General features: G+C 34.1%; 1 non-coding gene across 1 annotated transcript; it reads right to left on the bottom strand.

Moving 5' to 3' along the window:
* Nucleotides 1-2,063: 2,063 nt before the first annotated feature.
* Nucleotides 2,064-2,993, bottom strand: LOC101310221. Its single transcript, XR_184706.1, has 2 exons — nucleotides 2,784-2,993; nucleotides 2,064-2,358 (listed from the first exon to the last, which is right to left on the bottom strand). It is a non-coding gene; the product is annotated as an uncharacterized LOC101310221 (transcript).
* Nucleotides 2,994-7,546: the final 4,553 nt, after the last annotated feature.

Here is a 7,546-nt window from a genome sequence, read left to right as displayed (position 1 = left end):
TATTAAATTGTACAAATTATTATCAGGAAAAAGTGGACACAGGGGACTATCGGAAACACTGTTATAGTTGAGATGGACATTAATCAAATCACAAGTTTAGTATAAAGATTGGTTTCAAACTTCCAACAGTAAGTGGTAAGGCCCATATCTTAAACCTATTATGTTATCCTAAGAAAAGCAAGGCTAAACATGTTGCTTTTCATTAGTACATAACTAGTTACTAAAAGAAGTGGAAACGAATACTTATGTAACTATCACATGTCCACTAGTGTTAAGAGTGAATCCTTAAGGAAAGAAGCTCAAGTTCAAAACATGAGAGAATTATCACATTTTGAGCAACCAAACTTTACCAAGTACTTTTGTTAGGGAGAAATACTCGCGTTCAAGAACTCAAAGTCACCCATCTAGAGTAGATGCTACAATATAATCTTATGTCAAGATTCTAACTGTTGCATTGATTTTAGTATAAAGGCCATATAGCAACATACAATATGCTTCGCACGAGGTCTTCAACAAGAGTACATTTCTTGCTGCAAATCCATACCTTAGTCCGAAATATTGGTTGCTTATTTCCAGTGACCCTCATGTTGGTACTTTGTGAAGAGTGTGGGTTTCTCTCTCGTATTTTCATATGTAAAAGATATGCATATGAAATGAGAAGCAGGTAAACTGATTTTAACAAATCACAATTGCACATTGATTTATAAGCAAAAAAAAATAAGAGCAAAAAATTTGCAAAACATTTATGAGGAGAGCAAGATACCGAAATTGAAGAAATTTGTCATATAAAGGTGCCCCGAAAGTTATCCAAAAATGCCCAGTGCTCCCTGTTTGAAATAGATAAGCAGAAATGTTACTCCAAATTTAGTAAAGTCAACCGGTCTGCAATAAAATTATATAGTTTTAGATAATAGTGAGAAAAGAATAAAATGTTGACCTTTACCAAAAGAAAATTCACAGAAGCAATTGAGAGGATAAATATGATACTTCCAGACAGAAAGAAATACAAAAAGTCAGAGAAATTCCACCTCCTCAGAAGTAAAGTACTATTATAACTGTATAACATATCAAGCTCCATGCAGATACGATAGGTATGTCAAGGAAATCAAAAGCCAACAATGGACATCCCGTTGGCTTTCAAATGAAAATATGCCCTCAAAATGAGCTATTGACATAAATATTGCGAAAACAATGATAAGAACAGGTAAATTTCCTCAGAAGTTTCTCCATGGAGAATTAGATGCATCTGGGGAAAAACAATAGGGTCTATAAGAAAGATAATATTTGTTTAGTGTTTTTACACGTTTAGTACGTGATTGATTACGCATGTCAGTTTGATGCAGTAGATAACATACAGACATGAAACATTTTTCAGCAAAGATGCCTTTATTGACCATGCAGACATTAAAACAACAAGATATGCTAATGAAATCTGTGATTTGATCAAAGTTGTTTCTGTTCCTTTTTGTTTTCTTCTCTTTCCTATTAATTTTGAAAATACTTGACCAATTAGTTGGTAATTTGGTATAACATTACGCTTAGGTGCACTTGATGTTTGTTTTATTCTTATGCAGATTGTAAAGAATTTCAATATTCTAGTCTACACAACCCAATTCCCTATTTGGTTATATGATATAATCATGCCCAACTGACATGTACTTGACAATAATTACAGAATGCTATTAGAAGGAATAGTTCATAGACAGCTAACCGTACAAAGTCGAAAACCAATCATCTCCTGACGGATAAAATACACAAGACTCTGTGTGGCCGAGTTGATCCACTGGTCAAGCACATTAGATGACTCTTGTAGAGTGGCTTGATTAATAGAGACAAAAGCGGCAAACCCTCCAATCTCAAGTCTCTTTGCATTCTGGACAAGGAATACATCGATCGAGTTGAGATTGTACCATGGCAGTAATACGTCCTTGACCTGAAATTGACCAAAGATAAACGTACCACTGGATCAATTCAAAGAACAAAGATCAACCAACAACACTCCAACATGAAAACAATAATACAAGAATAGATAAAACACACTTAGAACACAATAAACTCCTTCCTTCTTGAAACGTAATGGTTCAGCGCACAACAGGAGAGTTAATTAGGTATAAATCGTACTGCATCCTGCACAACAGAAATCTGATCAGACATGATACTGAAACTATAATACGAACAGTGAGTTACAATAAACACAGCTGCATACTGATCGATAACATCAATTGGAGGATAATTTTTCAGACTTTTACTCGTTTTTTTTTTTTTCTATTGTCAGCAAGTATATGTCCATTGCAAATGAGATTCTGAAATGCAGGTTTGCCAAATAATGCAGTAGATAACTCCACAAGAGTGTATAACCTGCATAATCGGAAGGAAACAATGAGGCCTTAGACATTGGAAACTTGTGCTCACGTTAGGATAAAAGCTGACACAAAGGAATCTACTCCTACAATAAGCAGCCGACAGTCATTATATTAATTAAAAAAGAAAGAAAAAAAACCCTAACTGCCCCTCAAGTCTCATATACGGAACTTGAAATTTATACATTAGAGTTTGTGGGAATAGAAATAAATAGCATCATCCTGACTTGATCTCTCAGACCAAAAAACTGTAGGTGAGCAGAAAAGTATCCCAACTAAAGAGTATTAGCATATAAATAGTTCCTTAAAAAAAAAAATTTGTTGAAATTTAACTGTCCCAATCGAATCCCTAAACCCTATATGACACCATGAAAGTGAAAGCTACATCTAATTGAATTAGGGACCTGCAGATAGAAAGGTAACCTTATACTATAACTGCCTCCCAGTAAACAGATTAGAAAAGCAATGTCTCTTCTCGTCAATCGCCTTGCTTACCACGGAAACAGTTTCCAAATGTCTACCCTTCACATATGCACCTGCTTCCCAAGAAATAGTATCTCCCGACAGTTCCGTCACCATCAGGGTCAATGGCTTAGCACTAAATATATACAAACATACACCAGACTAATTGGCCTGTAATTAGAATAATTTCAAACTTTTGATGAATCTGCCGTTTTGTTTTCAAACTTCACCTGTACGGCCCTTTAACCTCTTGTGATCACCTCACATAGATATTTGTCAAGTTGTCGAGAAACTTCAAAAGATATGGAACCACCTCTAAAGTAGTTTACATGTATTGTATACAAGAATTAGAATCAGAAGTGGATTGTTTTAACTGAAACAGAGATATTTTTTTCATAAACTATGGAACTCAAATATAATGCAAATCTGACAAGCTTTAACAAGAGAACATATAAACCACACAACCAAACTACTTTTGGAAACCACAAAAACCAGTTCCAAAAAGAAATCTGAAATAGAATGCGAATGAACTAGACTAAGCACTAGCAATGAAAGATATCAAATTGCAGCTGAAGATGCCTTTAAAATACCTCCACATCCTCCTGTTTTCAAGAAGCCTCTTATCCACTATCAGGACAACAATCAACAACCAATACCCCACCGTACGCATAATATGGGTCATCCACATTAGTTTCCACAACTTTTATTAAAAGCTTGGGGTACTAAATTTTTGAGCATTTAAACATTTAAGAAGGATTTGCTGGAATCTTCTAGTTTTCAAGTGTCTTCTAAATGCTTTTTTTAAGAAGGAAGTTCTTCGTATTGGGTCAGAAAGTTACTCTTTATAAATGCACCATTTGTACAACTAATAATATAGAGAGAATAAAGTTTCCGCCACAAGACAAGATTTTAATGACATTAAGTAATTTTGACAAACAAAAAGAAGCAAAAGATTTAAATGACATTTATATTTGAATTTATGAAAATGAAATTATGAAATTCCAGGGAATCCTCATCTAAGTATTACTGAATTACTGATTAATTCTAAATAAGCTCCATCAGACAACTAAAATATCCATAAAAACCCCACCCTGACTCTAAAATAACTTCTAATTAGATACAAAAAATTTCCGGCACCAGTTATATAGCCTTGTTTCATTGCACTCAAAAACTATTAAGGATGTAGATAAAAGGAAACATACAGACCGGTTAGAAACAAAACATTGCTTCACCCATAGCAGCCTTTGTATTAGTAAATGCATATACATTAGGAATTCATATGTTCTGCATTAGGATGTAAGAAATTTTTTTTTTTTGTCAAAATCCCCTTTTCCCAGAAATATGAAGCTACCCTTGATCTAAGGTTCTGCTAAATACAGATTCTCGTAAAAATTAAAGTTTCAAAGATAATAAATCTAACTGAACAACGGGTCATACAGGATTATAACGGGTAATTCTACAACTAAGATTCCAAAAGCACACGATCAATGAATAACACCAATCAAAATTCAAGGTTTGCAATTCAATAACCACCTATAAATCACTAACAGTAAAAATTAATAAACAAATCAACGAAAGCACAAAAAAAGGATGTGAAATTCACAAACCCCAAATTATAATCCACACACCCACTTTCTATTTTCAGTAATCATTTTCATATGAAGACAAAATTTAAATCACTAAGGACAAAATTTAAGTTGATAAAAATAGAAAATGGGTGTGTGGATTACACTTCCCCACAAAAAATTGAAATCGCTAACAGATAAGAAGGGCGATACCCACAATTTTCGTTTTATGGACTTTGGAAACAGTTTGCATCCTTATTTTGCTGATCGATCTCAATGGCTCCAACATCTTCCTCTTCATGTAGAGTGAGATTCATGTCGATCTAAAATTCCAAACCAAGCCTAAATCTAGAACCACATAAAAACAAAAATGTGCAACTAATCAAAAACAAAATTATTGAGGAATCTAGGCTAATTAATGAGAATAACAAAAAGTTAAGCACACCAAATTAATCAGTGATAGCATGAAATTTAGAAAAAAATTAAGTCACATTTAATGTACTGCAAGAACATTGGATACATAGTTGAACATTAAGAATTTATGATCCATTAGAAATGCATACGAGTTGCAGATTATGAATATCTAATGCAAGACTGGTTTTTATTTAAAAGTATGAAAAAGGCTAGCCTAGTGATAGCTTTGGTTCCATAGGGTTACATCATCAAAATGTCCAAAACACCGAATTGAGGACTACGGCTAGATGGAATAGTTATATGATCTATGTTGTGCCGGTGAAGATCAAAAACCTGTTAGAATCAACAGAAAATATTCAACTCATATGCAATAACAGAAAATATCAAGAGAAAACTACAATCTTTTTCCTTTTGTTATATATGCCCCCTACATAAGATAGGCCCCCTATATTTCTACACATACAGGCCCAATAACTATTATATGAATAAGGTAAGTTTAGTTAGCTTCCCATCACCATCCTTCCCCTGTCTTTGACGAACCCAAATATAAGAATATTAAACTTCTGCATTACCGAAACCCCAAATCAGTCTCCATCATTCGGTCACAGAACAAAGAAGAAAAAAAGAAAAAAATGAAGCATTCCCGGAAGCAGCACAACTCACCCGATCTTTCAGATGATCAAGAGACTTGAGTGAGGTATCTGAGGCTTAGAGAGGCTTCCGAGCTTGATGAAACCCTACCAAATAGGGTCAACAATAAATCATACTGAATAAAAAAAAGAAGTGTGATAATTAAGAATAAGGTTTACTTTCTTTTTGCCTAAAAATTGGCCCATCCGAGCCTCCCATCTCCCACACCCATGCAAAGTCACTATATTTTGAGCTACCTCTAGGGAACCAGTCACTTTGTCGGCGAAGTACATCCACACATTTCTGCTTTGTTAAATTGCTCATCTGTTCAGCAACATGTTAACAAAAGAATATTATCGATCTTCCCCATATCCTCCAAACCCCAAAAACAAAAACAAAAAAATGAAAAGCTGGTTTTACTGTTGAAGACAAGTTAAAAAACTGTTCAAAATAAGTTCAGATGAAGCACATTTAAAATAAAATAAAATAAAATAAAATAAAACTCGGCCTTTTTGAGGCATGAATTGAAGAACTCAAGTTAGTACTCACTTGTTTAAAGTCTTCAATGTTAAAATTTATGTCAGCCTCTACTCCCCTGAACTTGATTGCCGATCTATCATACATTCTGCAGAAAATAATTTGAAATAAGTAACTAATCATTGAAATTTCTACATGTTCTTGGCTCACATTTGCTTGGAGAAATTTTTTGTTTGTTTCTCAGAAAAAGTAAGATTTGCATATGACAAACAAATAGTACTCACCAAGCAGCGGCATGTGGTGTTGAATCAACCAATAAGGTGCCCAAAAAAACAAAACAAAAACCCATCAGAAAGACCAACATGGGAATTTTATTGCAATGATAAAACAGTTGGTCCTTTTGTCAATTCAAATTTGAATACAAAGTGTCATATTTGAATTCATAGAAAAAGATGTACTGAAACTTCAAAGTGGCATATTTCAATTCATAATTGGTGATATAGATATTACTCCCTCACCTTACAAAACAGGAAAAACCATGAATGATGATAAGTCAATTGAGTATGGTAACACTTTAACACACCATTCAGACCGTAAAGCTGAGCTACAAATAAACAATAACATTGAAGGCAAAGTTAAACAAATCTAAGAGAAACCCGTATCATACCAACTTACCAAGTTAAATATATATACATAAATAAGTATCAATTTAATTATATAAGAAGGTTCATACCTGTGGAGCTGAGAAAATTGAAAAACACATACTTAGTGTCCTAAAACTGGGCCAATGTTGGCAGCATATTGAAAGCCGATAAAAGTAGCGCTTCTAATTCCAAACACTTCAAGAAAGCAAAATGAAAATGTCAATTAGAAGAGCAGGATTACAAACATCCACCAAAGTCTCCAGCTTTATATTGAAAGAAGTTGATAACTTTTTTTTTTTTCTAACCAACACATGTACTTTGAGTCATAAATAACCTTTGTAACGTATCAATTCAAAGAAAATTGCTACTTAAAGGTTTAATAAAATATTGTGTTATCAATCTGAAATATTAAAGAAGGGACTATGCTATTATATTCCATACTTCACAGAGACAAATTTCTTCTGATGAGATCATGAAGCTTACCTGAAGCACTAACAAACCGAATATTACCAAAAACAGCCCACACCCAAAGCCGCGCCGTAGTTACCACCACATTTGACCAGAAATAACAATGCTAAAAGAAAAAAGAATCAGAATTGCACCAAAATTCTAACCAATAGCACCCAAAACTCAATCTTACTTCTATTAAAAAAAAAGAACACTCAATCTTACCCAGAGCTCAAATTCTGAAATTCTCCCGAATATATAAACCATGCAACAACAGAAGACGAACCTATATGAGAATACGCAGATGACATTCTCTCTTGCTCCTCTGTAGAAGTCGATAGAAATATGAAAACACCAAAAGGCTGCAGGAAGCAATCTCACTTCTCCTTCCGAAAACTATAGCTCTCCAGAAAACCAAAGAGCCCAAGACAGAGAGAGAAGGCAAAGAGAAAGAGAGGAGAAAAGGAGATGAGGCCGACGGAATTTGAGCAATTGCTCTCTGTGAAGTGTGAATGAAAGAGGAGGAATAGAGGGGGCAATGAGGAAG

This window comes from Fragaria vesca, linkage group LG5 (genome assembly GCF_000184155.1).
Source record: "Fragaria vesca subsp. vesca linkage group LG5, FraVesHawaii_1.0, whole genome shotgun sequence".
NCBI classification, from domain to species: Eukaryota; Viridiplantae; Streptophyta; class Magnoliopsida; order Rosales; family Rosaceae; genus Fragaria; species Fragaria vesca.
The sequence above is the reverse complement of the archived record's forward strand: the minus strand, read 5'-3'. Positions and strand labels throughout refer to the sequence as shown.